The 17,986-nt window shown below is 48.8% G+C and overlaps 1 protein-coding gene across 8 annotated transcripts in view; it reads right to left on the bottom strand.

Moving 5' to 3' along the window:
- The window catches only part of LOC144148562 (E3 ubiquitin-protein ligase MARCHF8-like), a 190,236-nt gene that overhangs the window by 136,486 nt on the left and 35,764 nt on the right, over window positions 1-17,986 (bottom strand). Inside the window, exon 1 of one of the 8 annotated variants that reach the window (XM_077680095.1) lies at window positions 3,598-3,817. The exons of 4 other annotated variants lie outside the window; for them this stretch is intronic. The gene's annotated coding sequence lies outside the window, so the exon portion shown is untranslated. Of the gene's footprint in view, window positions 1-3,597; window positions 3,818-17,986 lie in introns of those variants that run through there. 3 more of the 8 variants (XM_077680116.1, XM_077680145.1, XM_077680172.1) reach the window with 3 other exon arrangements.

Raw genomic sequence — 17,986 nt, 5'->3', positions numbered from 1 at the left:
AAAGGAAATAGTTATAAGGGGCGGGAAAGTAACGTTCTGTATTTTCCTCTCAGAACTTGGACAAAAGCCAGAAGCAAGTATTTTTACTTTGCGTTACATTTTGGGTGGAGGAGGAGAGGGGGAAGAGAGAGGTATGGCTTGTTGCGGGAAAGACAAAAATAAGAGGGGCGTTAATGTGATGCATAACGCGAGTTTCCGCGTCAGGTGCGGCACTTTGGAAGACGGAACAGGAAAAAAAGAACAGATGAAGAAGGCACTGAAAACAACGTGGAGGAACGCTACTTGGAACAAAGGTGTTTTTTTTAAATGCTGCTTATAGTACACAACACCACCGGGCATAGCAACGCGAAACACGTCTCTCCCCCCATTCCGGTGACGTGTTCCCATAACTGACCCTCCAGTCTATCAACTTATACTCGCCGTGGCTACTCAACGGCAAAGGAGCGGCGTTGAAAAGCACGAGGACGCGGGTTCAATACCGCCCGCGGCGGCCGTTCTACTGATGGCAACAAAACAAAAAACGCCCATATGTCGTGATTTTCGGCGCGCCTTAAAGATCGTTAGGTGGTCTAACTTTTTCGGTTGTCTAACCCTACGGTGCTCCTCATAAGCCCAAGTGCCGCAGCTTCGGAGTGTAAAACCGCAACATTTGAATTTTTCTGTTTCCACTTGCGTGGATAAAGCGAGGGTCACGGGTGAGGGTCATGCCTTATTCCATGTGATGACGTCACTTCAATGCGTCATCCCGGCGTGGTCTGGCTACAACCGCCCGCTTACTCAGTGAAAAACGCTGCCTTGGAAAACCTATCTATCACGAATGATATCCTTCCGATAGCTCGGAATAGAGACACCATTGGAAGCGCTATCAGCAAGTTCATTTCCCAGCGTTTCTGGGCGGGTGCAGATGCAAATACGATTCATGACGGCTTATCGCATCGCACCGAAACGAGCAGATGCGCGGGGACGAGGAAGGGCGTACGGCGCCATTCGGCTCAGATGCGTTCGATAAGCAAACGAGCATGACACCACTGGGAGAGGTGGCCGTTCCTCCTATCAGCTGAAGGATTACAAGAAACCCGCGCGACCTTCTTCCACTCTGAAACGACGACATCGCATTTCTCTTCTTTTTTTTTCTTGCTGACTGTAGAAATCAGTAGTGACAATCACGTCTGTCTGCTTAGCCAACCCTTTGATTGATTGATTCTAGGGTTTAACGCGCCGACGCAACGCAGGCGATGAGGCGCGCCGTAGTGGAGGGCTCCGGATTAATTTTGACCACCTGGGTATCTTTAACGTGCGCCGAAATCTCGTACACACGGACGTTTTTGCTTTTCGCATCCATCAGAGAAGCAGCCGCCGCGGCCAGGAATCGAACCCGCGACCTCGTGCTCAGCAGCACAACGCCTTAGCCACTGAGCCACCGCGGCGGTTAGCCAACACTTCTCTCTGCACTCCAACCGCGTTACCTGTTTTCTCTAGTGCATTTGCCTGTTTGTGATCAAAAACAACAACAAAATGCAGACGGCAGCAAAAAAAAAAAAAAGTGAACAGGGCGGTTCGGTATATCGAGCCGTCAACCTTTGCGAGCCCCGTGGAAAACTTTGAGGCATTGTTCGTTCCGGAAGCAACAAACACGTGCACGCATTGAGTAATATGGGAGTATCTTAAGAACACCATGTGGTCTAAATTATTCCGCAACCTTAAAGTATATACGGCGCGTTACCTCTGCCAAAGATATCATTTGATTTCTTCCTTTCCTTGTTTGCCCCAGTCGACAGCCGATGCTGTAGACAGTGGCATCAGCACCATTTCTGGACACAAAATACCCGAGAGGAAAATTTCCTTTCAAAAGAGCAACAACAACAACAACAAAAAAGACTACTATGTGTTCATTTTCCTGTAATGAAATTTATACGGGCTAAGGTGAATAAATTTAAACGCAAACATTAGTTTTGACGTTACCAATATCGCTCGACGCCTTTCTGAGCCCGCTATAATCGGGAATCGATGCTTCATGGCTATCCTCATCGACTGCCTGCCGACCCAGTGTCGGTCGGGACGTCGGTGAGGGCCGGGCGGAAGCACGCGGCGACCTTACAATGGATCGCAGCTAGCGGACAATCCGTTAGCGGCCGTGACACAGTGCGTGACGAGAAACAATCGATTCCCGATTAGAACCCGCTCATAATAAGTAAACCAGCCTCGCTCAAAGTTCCCACAAGCGGATACCACCTTCCGAGGAATTGGCTGAACACGCTTGAGGCTAGCACGCTAAGGGAAGGTCGATGACCGGGGAAAATAGTAATATCTACCCACGCAAACAGCAATAATAACTAACAAATACTAAAAAAAATCACCGCATTCATCTTGGTCGCAATATGAAGCGTTTCTTTGTGGTATTAGCACTCCCTGTTAAGTCGGTAATATGAAGCGGGGTCATCGTCGCGCTCAGCCGGCGGCTCGTGCTGCCTACCCCTACTAAGACATCAAAAAAGAAGGAAAAAAGGATGGAATATTAGCCAGGCTATTGCCTAGTCTGCTATCGTGCGTGTGGAAACAAGGGAAATGAGGCAGCGGGCGAAACGGTCACAGCTAATCTCGTAAACAAGCGGCGCTTTTTCTGACTGGACGGCCCGTACTCTTGAGTGAGACCAGTGGCCGGGAGCGAGTTCCGGTTGAAAAGTAAGGCAGACGCTCTTGCCCAGTTGGTAGGCTTGAAGTTCGCTCCGCCTGAAGTGCCCAAATGCGTTATAATCTTGCTACCCATTGCGCAGTTTAGGCTGGCGCCGTGCCTGCCCCCATCTTTTCGCCCGCACTATATTATAGTGCGCGAGAGCAGCGACAGAGCAGCGCGCGAGAGCCGCGAGAGCAGCGCGCGTCCGGTGTCCGACGCTGCGTCTACGAATTCCGCGTTCGTAGTAAGCGTGACGTCAATAAGCACAGGTTTCGTCCTCCTGACGACTAAACTTGCGTTGAACTCGTGCCGATATGAGGGAAAGTTCCTGCGCTGAAGTTTCGGCGGCGAAACTGAGCGGAGTTTCTCGGTAGGTGCCTACACGACGTCGTTAGCTTTCTCCTCCTTGCTCCTCACTCTCAGTATTACAGAAGAAAACACGGCGTCGTGCGATACCTACGCAGAGTTGCGCGGTTGGGGGCAAAATATGTAATACAGGCGTATTCTCGGCGAGAAAGGTGCAAACGCAAGAACGACCACTGAAACGGCGCGGGCTGTCCACACGGTCTTCGCATGCACTGGTGCTTGCTTTATTCCTGTTCTCTTTAGCAAGCGGCAATTAAGGCCAAAGGGGGTATCAAAAGTTGGAGAGCACATTGTGCATTTCGAGAAACCTCCTTTCATTGGTATACGACGTGTAAACACGGGCTTACACAATGCAACAAAAACGATCGGAAGAAGCACCTTGTTTCTTATTCACTACAGTGCAGACGGCGGATGTATACGGTCACACGCATGGTTCTGACTGTTATATGTCCGCACTAATAAGCGGGATTATGAAATAAACAAGCATAAAACGGAAGCATCATATACACACCCCCACACAGCTATAGATTTCTCAAGAAAAGAGGTCAGCTACGAACCGGTCCTGCTTGCCAGATGAACCTCTTCTTTTGTCACGGGGAGGACGTTGTACCAGTTGCACTGTTTCGCTGGGGCAACACAATCCTTGCTTGACCGATGACGCAGAGTTGGCCCCGGGCAGCTCGTCCTGCTCCAGCGTTCATACTTGGCCTCAACTGAAAGAACTCGGGGGCAGATAAACGCCGCAGCGTCCCGGACGCCATGGTTCCAGAAGGACGAGCGTGTTTTCTTGTGGGCGCCCTTGGCAAGTCTTTGTGCGACAAGTAAACCAGGCGATTGTACAGCGGCTAGGAAGACAGGGAAAGACGACACCAATAGCGGGCGTGACGTCCGCGACGTGTAGGGGATGTTTATCTCTGCCGTCGACCCCCCTCGCTTTCTTGGGGCATATGCCTCAAGGCTGGCTGTAGTAGCCCCGTAGTGCAATTAAACCGCCAAGCGATGCCCACGAACCGAGAGCGCTCTGTTAGGGTCATCGATTCGTTTTGTTTTTTAACAAGACGAGTTGAAGGTTACTGGGCGAGACACTCAGGCCGCGTTCTCGACTGTGATCAGCAGTGCTCCGGAGCCTGATATACGCTTTGCGAACAAGCCGACGCTTGCTAGGGAGAGGGTTGAAAAAATGAGCAAACGTCTTCTTGGCCTTTCCTCCTACAGTGCAGAGATTCGTGTAGAGCGAGGGCTGTCCTGCTGATGGGAAATAGTAATCTTTTTCCTGTAGTATATTTAGCAGCTCTTTCACGCTGGCATGTGACGACGCTGACTGGCTAAATTTGAGTAGTAGATGTATTTTTAGTGGCACTAAGGAACAAAGAGCGCAAAAAAAAAAACTAAATTCGACTAAATTCGAGGCCAGAAGATGAAGCATCATATCTATTCTTACCGTCGCAGATCAATGTAAACTACGGAGAGGTCTCCCTTGCCAACGAATTTCCTTTTTTTCATATATCAGAGATGTGGAGGAATTTGGGGTGCTTTGTGCAGCTCCTTAAACTGTCTTTGATAAACGATACTGGACCAGTGTTCCAGTCTACAGCCTGGAGCTCAAAGATTTAGGGCGGAATTGAAGAAACGACATTAATGAATGTGGTATGCGTGTAATGTGGAACTGCCGCTTCATCCCATGAGAACTAGAGCAGTTTAAAATCATTGTCATGGCGCGAATGGTTAACTGCGCAACGAAGGTGGAACGTCGACGAGTTGGGTCACAGACTCACAGATCTGATGCTTTACTTGGCGTCAGGGACGTACTGAATAAACGTCTCAATATAAAAAAAAGTGACGGGAAGGAGGGTGAAATAGACCAGAGATTAATAGTTTTTCAGGCCTCTGTATCAGTTCTATGAAAAATGAATTGCCATGCAATGCTGGAAGCATCAGAACCATTCGGTATGGAGAGTATATGCAGCTGGAATCATCAAAGCCGTAATTTTGCTCTTGCTCCAGTGTCTTTAAAGCTCTTACTATTAAAACCCCTTGTTAGATCAAAATTGGACTATGCATCATCGATTAGGGACCCTCATATGGTGGTGTTGTCTTCATCCTTGGAAGCCATTCAGAACCGGGCTGTTCGATTCATTGTCACAAATTACTCACGAACCGCTAGCATCACGTCAATCAAATGTTTTCTTACACGCGGTGACCTTGCTGCTAGAAGAAAAATTGCGCGCTTGTGCTTTTTCCACAAGATTTACTTTACTAACCCCATTCTAAAACAGGCTCTCATTTCTGCTCCATCCTACAACTCCAAACGTAACGATCACACGTACAAGGTAGGGGTTCCTAACTGTCGCGCAAACTCATGCCCAAGACCTGCGACGACTGGAACCACCTCTCCGCCTCCATCGCCAGCATTCTGGATTCTAAATCATTCAAAACGGCTGTAACTACTGTTGTATGAATTTAACCACTCCTCTCTGTAACGCCTTCGGGCTTTGAGAGTATTTTAATAAATAAATAAATAAATAAATAAATAAATAAATAAATAAATAAATAAATAAATAAATAAATAAATAAATAAATAAATAAATAAATAAATAAATAAATAAATAAATAAATAAATAAATAAATAAATAAATAAATAAATAAATAAATAAATAAATAAATAAATAAATAAATAAATATGAACGGATGGCAGGAGAATCAAGCCAGAGAGGCATCGATAACGTAAGAGATGGGTTCGGGGAAACATACCTGCGGACAGAGATGAGAAGCATAATCACACTAACACGCGTCAACATAGGTCTTTGGGATAAAAGTGGCAGGCTAATTAGTTGGTGGGGGTTCGTCGTAACGGCAGCGCGGACAGACAAGAAAGACAAGTGAGCACAGGACCAGGGCTCACTCCCAGCTGCCCCTGTACGAGCGGTAAGAAAGGCATACACAGAAACACAGCGCTGCCCACTTCTGCGCATGCCTGTTTCTTTGCGCTAATGAAGCGGCCCTTACGAGTGTGAGCTTGTCCTGCGTATCCCGTCCTGTCTGTTCGCAGCGCTGCGCTTGCGGTGAGTGCAAGCCTAAGTGGATTGCTACGGGGACCAGTAACGATAGCCGCGGAGAATGGGTGCAAAAGGGCACCCACATTTTCTCAGGGCGAAAGCGAATTCGATAGCAGGGTAGTCTTTCACTCCATAAATACCTTTATGATGGCTGTATGAATGAAAATTTCCAGGAGTATAGTTACAAGCATTAATACCACGAGTATTGTTACAAGCATAAATGCTCATAAATACGCAGGGATTGGCGCACACACTACCACCATTTCTTTATAAGCGACCTGAATAATGTTCTTTCATTTAATAAGAACGAAGTCACGAAACACAAAGAGATAAATACGTGAGTGAAAGCTGAACGGGGTGAGAATAGCTGCTCAAGGCTGCGAACTTCGATATCATTCACTGCGACAATTCTCGGTAAAGCTTATGAGCTATTATAATGGAACACCGAATATCAAGGCTGTCATCTGCTACGGATGAAACCAGTTTGTAAAATTGGCCACCATCCAGATTAAAGCAGGACCTTCGCAGGCAGCCTATTGCTTTCATCATCGCAATCAAAACAACGCGCAAAGCGGACGTTACGAGCGGGACTTCCCCGCGTGTGCAAAGCGCTGATACCACGTCTTTATAACCTGTATGTCTCGGTTCGACCTCCCGGGGCCACTCCTGAGGTCCAAGTGGTATCGACGATTGCCCCGCTTTCTTGGCAAGAGCAGGAATGATGTTGGACGCGACGAAATCGAAAGGCGCGCGAGCAGGCTGTGTACATGCAACGCTGAGTACACCAGAGTTTGTGAAATGCACCTGATCAGCCTTCTAAACATACGTCGAGGAAAACAGTATTATGGCATTCGGGCCGCGTACGGTCACATTAAACAGTGCAAGCCGATAATTAAGGCAACGATAGGTTCATTTCAGGCATGGATGAATAGCGGGCGAGTATGTGAAGAATGCGTTGCTTCGAACTGTCGCCTCAGAGGCAACATCCTCCGAGGACGACACACCGACACACCTCGGCTGGTCTGCTTCGCCTCAGCGCGCCTGAATGACAAAGTCACTGCCATCAAAGCAGCAGCAACGGTAGACCAATGACGAAGTCCAGCATACGTGGTCCGTTGTGGTCTGTGCTGTGAGTGGTCCGTACTGTGACACTAAGCAATGCATGCAAGCATGACGTCTTGAATTTCATGATGTCACAAAGCAGATGTATTTTTTTTTTGACTAAGTGCGTGTCAGGCACTGCCATTCCTGAATTTTCATGTGTCCACTTTGAGGCAGCGATTTGGAATTCAGGTGCAACTGCGAAGAAACGGACCGACGAGATTTCTGCGGCGTCGTTATACGTTCACGAGCGAACACCTTGCCCACTTTTTTTTTTTTTTTACCATGCCCGATTAACAGCATGCTCGCTAAACGGCGTTCCCGCTGGCTGGCAGGCCCGCTTTCAGGCCGGCCGGCATGACAGCGTGCCGGGGGCTTTTACGTCTCTTTTTTTTTTTTTTTTTTTTTTACGGCATTCCGCAGACCGACTAGCATGCTCGGCCACGCTCAACGCTTGAGAGACAATCAAGTTTCTTATTTATACCCCCTTTAAGGTAATTTTGTGTCCAATCATGTACGTATCCTCGTTATTCGTCCGACTCTTGCTCTGTTGGTCGCAAAGACTGGTTTTTACGGTGTATTGCAGTAAAGCGGGCTTGGCGTTCACCGCCTATCAGATCACCACCATCGGTCGGGAAAGGTGCCCAAAGTATCTGTGTACTCTTGGGCGCGTTGCAGCCCATACTGGTGGAAAGCAGTACCGAAGACATCCGTTTTTTTTTTTTTTTTTTGAAGAAGAAGTAATGCATATCAACTGGGTACGGTTGCGTGTCAGACTAAACGGCGCGAACCATACTGATGCAAAGAAAACATTAGGCAGCACCTCTTTCTACTATATTCGCCATTTCCTAGTTTAAAACACAGAAATAAGGAAGGAAACATAGAGGGCAACACGAATGTGCTCTTTGTATTGCGAATAGGTAGCGTAAACCTTTTTGCACAATGAGACGTGATAATGCTTAAAACCCGGTTATAACTTATTTAGCGAACGTTCAAGAATGTTCAGTCCGCTGAAAACTGAAATTTACATTATGTAATGTGAGAGTTTGCACAATCTAACTGCAGTTGCCTACATTGGAGAAGTTCTCCTCTAGGGAAACGTGGGGCATTACACATGTGTAACTGTTTTTCAACATTTAGATAACTATGTGCAGGGCATAATATTCACGGGCCCGCACTGACGTTGTCCGCCTAACATCTTCCTCTTTCCAGCACCCCATGTTCCGCTATGCCCGCTAGTTCCGGTTCAGCCAAACCCGCTACCACTAACATTACTCCTTCAATATTGTGGAGCGAAACAAACACTTGCTATCATGATAACGTTGCGTGAAATTCCGAAAGAGGAGTTAACCTGATTTAACATAAAAAAATCAATCTGCCCTTCCACTCTGTGAAGAAGGACTAGCAGTAAAGCTGTGGTATATGGCCGTCGAGCCTCGACGTGAGCGACGATATGCGTTGCAGAAGAACACACAACTGGGCGAGTTGGTGCTGATTCATGCTCACTAAGAGCGCGCACAGACAGGACAAAGGCAAAGAAGGCGACGGGACGAGCGCCGATTGCCTGGGCCTCAGTCCAAGGAGCGCACGAAACAAAACACGTCTGTTTGTCATTTTGGATCGAGCATACTTCCCAGCCAATCGGCTGAATCAAAAATGTAAGGACTATAGAGTTTCATTCTTCCGGACGATAATGGGGCTGTCCGTTTCCCTCCCACAGAAACCCGTGTATTGACAGCAGATGGGAATTCCGCAATATTTGCGACTTCGCTGTGTACTACGTGATCGCTGAAAATAGATGAAACTCGGCGTAATGTTAGAGTCATCTTAGCGACCAATTTCAGTATGATTTTCCCCCAAAATATCCACACTAAATTGAGAGCTACAGAGCATCCGCGAGAAACTGGAAACGAAAGCTTTTTTCGTGTCGGCGCGACGCGTAGACGCACTGACATCGAACACCCACGGAGGGTGGCTATACACAGCTTCACTGTAAAACAGGTAAATCTACAATTTAAATAAACACGAGAGCTTTGCGCAAAACACGCTTTCAAATAAGCTGCTACCGCGCAAGCGAGGCAACGAACACGACACCGTGTGGAGAGGCGGCACAGTCACACCCTGGCCACGCTGAATGAGGCGTAGTGCCTGAAGTGATGAGTTGACCGGCGATCCTTCCTGTGCGCGTACTCAAAGGACCTCGGCGGTGAAATACCTTCCGGCTTCTTGAGAGAGACTGGCAACGTGCCAGCCGTATGCAGAAGGACGAAAACGTGACTAAAATGAAGAGCGCAACGCTCTTGTACTGCTGGCGATCTTGCGAAGGTATAGGCGGCTCAATTTTCTCTCTCAACCCCACAGTTCCGCCTTGAATATTTTTAGGCGAAGCATATATTTGCGAACACAGGCAAGTTTCTTGGCGTCCATTTCTTGGCGCCGCTATTCTGACGCCGTTTTCAGCTCACTAGAGTTGTAAACCTTTGCACCAAGCGTGGTTTTTGCCGTAACAATCAGCATTAACGCGAACTATATGCATATCCAGGACCACTCCAAACTAGTAAAACTGCTGGCATGGCTGATACACGTCAACAATATTTTTAGCGCACAGGTGGCCTTGGGCATATTTGGGCATATTTGAACGACAGCGCTCTTCCAATTAAGCCGCACCTTCTAGTGGTTTTAAAGAAAGCAAATTAAAAAAAAAACCTGGCTAATTAAGAACACGCGATAAGAAAAAAGAAAGAAGAAAAGCAATTAATTCAGTGCCATTCCACCCTGTGGAGGTGAATGCCCAACGGAGCTGTTTGTGTGTTATTGGTTGGCCACGAACTCCCGCTCGCACCGCGCAGTCACGCCGGGAAAGCGTTTCAGCGGGACTGTAGCCACACCGACGTTCTGCATTTTCCACCTTGCGGTACCCGTGGTCCCGACGGACATTGCACTTACGCTTTGCGTTCGCGGCCAGATCGTCGTCGGTGGTCTCCTTCCTCAGCGTTCACGTTCATTGCCGCCTTTTTTTTTTTTTTCTTCATGAGGAAGCTTCACTGTGCATCATATAATGCGGGAAAGCCAGCTTACAAAGACTAAGCTTACACGGGCCTCCTTAAAGCCGGCTTCACTTCTAAACACAAATGCATTGCTGGGAAGACATTTTTGTGGACAATATACACCCTCTTATATCAAAATATGAAGCTCCGGAGGCGAAAAGGTGGGCGAAGGGGGAAAGTTTACCGAAGGGCGGACAAGGAGAGCGGCTTTTCTCGGTCTACGCACGCACAAAACACGGGGAAGTTCGCCCATAACAGACACGCTCTAAAATATATAAAAGGTACGCTGTATGGCGCTGTGATCCTATAGGCGACAGTTAATATGTTCGGGTGGTTTGAGCGCGCGCTGCGGCTTCCCGTATGAGCGGCTCATGACTTGGCTTATGCTGCGTGGCCCACGCCCCTGGTGTTAGTGATCAGGTCCAAAGACACCTCGACGTAAGATGAAGGTCGCGAAAATTCACACTAGTATTATCAACGGGCAGGTGCCTGATGGCAAGTGTCTGCGCCATTGATTAAATGCTTCCTATTCCTTCAAAAACCCTCGGAGAAATATCTTCTGAATTTTGATGCGAATTATTTTTATCTACCTCTGTCGCTATCTGTCCAGCCTCGTAACAAAAGCAGCAGCTAAACCGCGGCACCCGTTCAAGCAGTCGCAGTGCCAACTGCATCACATTCGCACCTTCTTTGAAGGGGCCACAATTATAAGGCATGCGCATGTTGTGCTCGCGCCACATTGCATTGTCTGCGGCGCAAGGAGCTAAACCCGCGCCACATGTGCCCGGAGGAGCGGCAGTATGCATTTCTTCACAATAGCACCCAGTCTATAAAGCAGTGAGCTTGCCGAGAGACGCCGATACTCAACGAAGGCGGACGATGAGAAGCAACGGCGCCTACAAAAAAAGCGGGAAGCCGACCGACAGCTGCGTGTCCGTGAAACCACCGAGGAACGCGAGCTGAGACTCGGAAGGATGCGTGAAGTCAGGCGTCGTCGTGCGCCTGAAGAACATATATTTGCCGCCCATAGGCCGATGCCAAGGAGTTGAAGTCGGACGTGAGTTGCGATGTGGATGTCTGGCATCGTAACAAAATTTACCCTCTTCTTGCATAGGTGACGTCATGGGTCTCCACACACGATGCTCCGCATATCTCAGAAAAGCAGCGCAATGCTCTGTGCAAGTTTCTTTCTACAAATATTTTGACGTAATCATAAACATGCAAACACAGGGATGCACTTCTTTTCAGTTCGCTCTTAACTTAGTGAGGAACAGGTGGCGCGGCATTGTCTTTTCTTGGGGAGGAAGATCATGCATGGTGCGCTGGATGTGCCATTTCATTCGAGGAGAGGGATCCCGCAGCCGCTCAAGAGAGACATCCTTCCACTCCAACATCTGCTACTACATCTCCCACGAGGAGCGGTATCCCATCCCTCGTTAATTCCCCGCGTTTGTGAACAGCGGGATGGCCCTACACAGCCCTTTATTCCTCCTTTTGCTCTTCCCTCCAGATCATCCCGTTAGCGAGGAGGATGCCATGATGGTGGCTGTGACAATACTCCGTCACGCACGTACTTCAGCAGAAGTTTTAAATACTATAGCTTTTCCTAAGCTACGTAAATGTTGATATTTGGGTCCGTCCGCCCATCCGTCCGTCCGTCCATCCATCCATCCATCCATCCATCCATCCGTCCGTCCGTCCGTCCGTCCGTCCGTCCGTCCGTCCATCCATCCATCCATCCATCCATCCATCCATCTGTCTGTCTGTCTGGCCGTCCATATGTCCTTGAATCAGCCTAAAAAGGGAAATTTCATCAGTTATTGGTGGGTTACGGGGTGGGTCTGCTCGCTGGTGGGTCGCTGACCTATTAGAAAGAAATTAGTGGGCCGCTGGTGAACCACATTAATTCATTCCGGGACCAACCCGTGAGTCATCTGGTGGATCCAACTGGTGGATCCCTATGATACACCCGTAAATCCCATGTGGTTCGTCTCTGGTGGCCAACCATTGATGACCAACCTATGACCCACGGGTGGTCACGGGTGAACTGTGGCCCACCGGTGATCCGTGACGCTTGGCCTCCTGATGAGCTACTTGGAGCATCCCTCGTCGCAGCGAACCCACCGTGACGTTTCGACATGCGAGCATCTGTGGCTCGTTTGAGACGCAGACTTTTTGCGACCGGGCCACTGTGAAGACTACTGCAGGTATACTCTTTACATCAGGGTATGCCTCGTTCGCACTTAGCTTGATATTCGTTGCATGCACACGGTAAAAAAAAACCCATCGAAACCGGCCTTACAGTCACGCTTGCGCAAAAAGACTGCTGGAAATGTGATGCAAGTGGAGGCGAGATTGTGTCACCTAACATACGCTGCTGGGAGCAAGAATGATGCGCAATGCGATGCTATCGGAGGCGATATTGCGCCATTTCTTTGCTGAGCGGAATGTGAAATGATTAAGACGTGTCCAGGCTTTCAAACCTGCCAGGAAAGTGCCCACCATGAAAGTAAAGAAGAAGAAAACATACGACAGAGCGAGGCAACCAATCGGCGCTAATTTTTTGTTTTCTATCCACGTCGGAAGGGATGGGGTTTGGGTAGTAGGGGCAATTGCCCAGACTAGGTGTAGCAGGTAGTATGTACTTTTGGGGGTTTTACAGGATGGGAATTCGTAGGGGTACATGGTTGGTGATATGTTGTGTAGAATGGTTGTGGTGTAGTACGTGTGGGTTTGTAGTCGTCGAAAAAGGGAAGGCCACCCACAATAGCATTTTCCGCTCCAATAAAGTTTCTCCCCTCCTCTCCCTCCATCTGCAGGACAACCTCCTCACTGTCACGCGAGCGCACGCGTGAACGTAAAAGAAAAAAAAAAAGCATACGGTAACACGAGGTGCCGAATATACACTCCGTATTTTCGTTCTGTCAGGCTCTGCTAACGGGGCGCCGAAAAGCACCGCGTCTGGCGAACTCATAGACAGCCATTCGCCTCCGCCTCCTAAACTTTTAATGCGACAGCGTTGCTAGACTTTTCCGTGATTCTGCCGCGCTCACCAGCCGTGTCGGCCAGTTGTGGACGGAACCGACGCCATCGACGTCAACGATAACAATTACGTCAAGTACGTCATCTAAGAAACCATGACGGCACAGGAAGCCAACACAGGGACGGGAGGTGGCAGGTAACGGCGTTCGAGGTATTTTAAATATGAACGAAAGGGTGCCGAGAGGGGAAATAAAACACACATAAAAAGAGCGCACAACCTGCCGTGGCACCATAGCGTGTGCCTCAGAAATATAACGCATAAAGGCGCGCACCTCGTAGAACCTCAGGTCGGAAAACATGGCTCTGTGCCCGCGGCTGGGTACTGCCTCGCGGGCGATTCACGCAACCTGGCGTAATGTGCGTAGTTTGAACCTAAACAATAGAACGCATCGTAAACGATAAGAGTGGCGCCACTTTGAAACACAAACTGTCGCATTATCACCCCAACTCAGCAATAAGCCGCAATTTTCTTCTCTTGCAATTCTGTGGAAAGGTGTGTAAGCACATTGTAAGTTTTTTTAACGCACGATGTTTAAGGATAATCTTATAGGCATGTTTACCATGATCATTCATGTATATTAATTACATAAATATGCACCGAAATCAGCCCAACATTTTTTAGTGAGCCTAGTGACTGCACCAACCCCAGTGGCTGCCCGTTTGTCTCTTAGTCGAGATCATAGCCCGAGCTCATCCCCTGAATACAAGCGGTTGAGTACGAGTACAAATTAATCTGCTTATTAGTACAGGTGAGTACAGGTGAGTACAGATGAGTTGAGTACGATTGAGTAGAGATGAGTTAGTACGACTACAAGTGAACACAGATTTATTGCGAATGCAAGTGAGTACAGTTACGGGTTTAGTGAGAATGAGTACAGGTTGAGTGCGAGTGGCAGCGGATACAAATGCGTTGAGCACAAAGGAGTAAAGATTGAGGATGCATGAGTACAGTTGCGTGCGAGTACTCGTAAATAATATAGAGTACAAGTGAGTACAATTAATGATTGCGTACGAGTAATTTTGAGTAGATTCGAGTTTTGAGTCTTAATTTGAGCACAGGGTGATTTAAAAATAGCGATTAAGCTTGGGTGAGTTTTTTTTCCTGCTTTGCTAACCCATGTTCCCTCCAAGAGCCCTAGCTAATCCTCCTGTACTCAACGGTATCGCGAAGCTTCCATCTCTCCGGTGGTGTCTACTGAATCAAAGGCTTTCTCGTAATCTATATATGCCATGCAAAGGGGTAGATTATGCTCCGCAAGTTTTTCCATTACCTGATTTATGACATGAGTACGATCAATTCTTCAGTGAGTAGCCTTTAGTGAATCCAGCCCGTTCTCTCGGTTGTTGGAAACCTGGGCTGTCGCTCATAACTTGTACGCAACAGAGAGTACACTGATGGGTCGCCAACTCTTAAGCTCTTAGGCATAACCGTTTTCGCGGAGCGGAATTATGTTGGTGTTCGTCAAGGTCAGCGGCACCTTTAATGCCCTGAGGCACGGAGAGTAATTTTTCTAGCTTTCGAGTAGAATATCTTATCCACCCTTTAGAACATCCGTGATTATACCGTCGTCTCCAGCCGCTTGATCTTTCATCCCCTCGGGTGCCTTTTCCACCTCGCCTTTAGTTAATGTTGGTCTCTCGCTAACTAAGCTAGTGCTTTCAGTACCCTTTCCTGTCCTAAAGCGTGAACCGCATGGCGCGTTTTTGCACGCGATTCGTGCGAATCGGCGTTGCACGTGCGATTTTTTCACGCCCGCGTTGACGATTCCGCGCGCGCGGCAGTGGGAGGAGCCTGACGACTTGCGCCAATGGGAAGGCGCGCGCCTCATGGCGGCAGTTTCGAAGCGCTCGGGACAGCTGGCCGGCTCCGCCAGCGATATTTAGGCTTACCACCCACGCAGATATTGCATGGGCGCTTTCACTAGCGGCGCAGATTATGTTTTAAGCCCTAACCACATGGACGTGAAATCACGCGTCGCGCGAGCGTCGGCGTCGTTCGGCGGCAACGCGCGGGCCCGCAGGAGAGGGCGAGTAACCGCATGAAACCGGCGAAGTCACGCGCCAGGCGCTGCGTCGGCGGGCGTTGCTGGACACGTATGCCATCCTGTTCAAGTCTTTTATGAGCAGTTATTGTCGATTGTTGAACTGCAATTATCAAGACTTTAGCTTTAGCAAAAAAAAAATCACTTGGCGTCTTTATTCATTGCTAAGTAAGTTGGCGGGCAAATATTGAAATGCTGCGAAATGTATCTCGAGTCATCACGGTCAAATCTGAACAAAATAAGATAGGATGATAAACGAAGACGCACCTCGCATAACTGCTTTACTTGCTACTGGATTTAACCTTTATGTTATGTACCGACTGCACGTTCATGAATTCAAAGTGTAAGCAAAACAAATTTCAGCGCTGCCTTGACACTGAGGCTAACGTCGAACGGCATTTGTTGGTTTTAGGCAAGATACTCTGGCACCCTGTCTGTGCCCTGTAAAAAAAACTGACCAAACCCTAGCCACAAAAAAAAAAAAAGCCCCAGGGCTTTGCCAGGATTCGAACCACAGACTTTCAAAACAGAAGTCCCGCACTCAGTCGCTCGACCACGGCAGGATTTTTTTTTTTTTGTACCCCAACGTTTATTTACACCGATGAACATATATACATATATACATGATACACTGGCAAGCACGAGGCGTTGACGACGACAGACGTAAATACTGTCGCGACGGAAAGTTCAGTCACGACTCCAGCGAGTCTTCGCTAAGTCACAAAATACAATACACAACGCATATAAGACTGCAGGTACAACGAAATGTGCTAACAAAAAAACTATGACGGCGCAAAACACTGTAAAATCAAAAGTGCTAAACAGAAAATGTTGGGAAAGTACTGTGTTAACATGTATATGTGTACTCTGGGTTGATGTAAAGGACGCATGATCAGTGAAAAACGGCGTTGTGAAAACGCAGTGGTAGGACCACCCGCGAGTCACAGCCGTTGCCAGCGATGCATTTCTTTTTCTTTGAAGTGCTGCAGGGCTTGGCACCCCCTTTGCAGTGAGTCGCGCAGCTCGGAGTCGGCGTCTGGATCCCCCAACGCGCTCACGGTCCATTCAACCTTTACCGTAAAGTGCCGCCAGGCAGGCTTCGGGTTCCTAACGCACTCCACTGCGTCCACTCTAGCCCTCCACAGAGAGTGGAGCCCAAAGACGAGCACGCAGTCTCGAAGCGCCTTGTTTCCGGTGGGTGTGCTCAGGCGCCGGAGATCTGACCACGACAGGTCCCATCGCTTAGCGAACGCAGTCTGCAGCTCGTCCCAGAAGACTGCTGCGGTGTTGCACTCAATGAGGACGTGTTCCGCCATTTCCCGCTCCCCGCAAATGAGGCCCCCCGCGCCGCCGTGGAGGAAGAATTCCTTCTCTTCCAAACGTGCCTTCGCAGGCAGCACTCCCATGTGAAGGCGACCACGGCAGGAGACGAGGAGCCTCGAAGACTTCGGTGTACCAACCGAGGCTGCCTACGAATAGTGTCGGGTGTGCTTTCTTTTGGTCGTATTTGAGAGATTTGAGCAGTGGTAACGCTTGTTTCTTGCGGACCGATCTTGGAGCCGAGGACAATCATGCTAGTGCTACAAGCGATGTAACCACAGCTCCCTTATTTGAGTCAAGAAAAGCTATCGCACATCCCCGGTCTCCTCTGCGCAAGCCACGGGAGCTACAAATGGAATGGAATGCGCCGCTAGAATTTTGGCGTTGATAACGCTTGCTCGTCACGCACCGATCTTGCAGACAAGCCACATTATGCTAATACTGGATGCGATGTATCCAGAGCTCCCTTATTTAACTCACACAAAGCTATCGCGGATCCCCGATCTCCCCGATGAAAGCCGAACAAGCCACAAATGGATGAGCGCTTGCGAACAGAAATAGCTCGCAATTTGTCTCAAGGCAACCGGTTACCGCAAGTTAAAAAATTACGCCCATCTCCCCTCGCGGGAACCCTGGTGTGATGCGACGCTGAAGGGGGTAGAGAGAGTGTTCGCTCTCACCTGGGCACGCGCCGGAGCCAGTGCGTCTGCCGCGGCTATGACGCAACTCGCGCTACGTCGACGCCGATATCGGGCGCGTAGACATCGGCGTCGCTCGGGCGTCAGCTCGCGTCGCCATGCATTTTTGGCGACGCGCGCTGACGCGCGTCGACGCGGGACGACGTCAGCGAGGGCAAACGCCGAAAGTACGTTGCATGTGGTTGGGCCTTTATACCGTTTTTACCGCGCAAGCAACTTCGTGTGTGCCTTGAGCGGCATTTTAGAAAGCACTTAGGAGCGTTCGCTCGAGCTCCCCACACCACTTCGCGACTGAAGCCGCCACCGGCCGCGCGCACGCAGCGTGCGGGTGGTTCCGCTATAGTGAACTAGAGTACTTAGTATTCTAGTTCATTATAGTTCCGCGGCAGCGTCAGCGCGCCTGTGGTGTGCGCGGCGCGTTTCGCGAGCAGGAAACGCTCCATGCGGTTCACGCTTAACGTTGCCAGCGTACAATCTGTGCAGTACCTTTCAAATACTTTTGTTATCTCCTTCATATCGTTTGTTATGTTGCAAATTATTATGTAATAGAAAGCTTGTCCATTGACCTACACCATCTTCTCTTTCTAAAGCTCATTTAATCTTCGTCATGATGTAGGTACGAATGCCACCAATCTTGTTT

The sequence above is a fragment of the Haemaphysalis longicornis genome, unplaced genomic scaffold (assembly GCF_048455015.1).
Source record: "Haemaphysalis longicornis isolate Haplotype H1 unplaced genomic scaffold, Haemaphysalis longicornis Haplotype H1 scaffold_1, whole genome shotgun sequence".
Classification (NCBI taxonomy): domain Eukaryota; kingdom Metazoa; phylum Arthropoda; class Arachnida; order Ixodida; family Ixodidae; genus Haemaphysalis; species Haemaphysalis longicornis.
The sequence above is the reverse complement of the archived record's forward strand: the minus strand, read 5'-3'. Positions and strand labels throughout refer to the sequence as shown.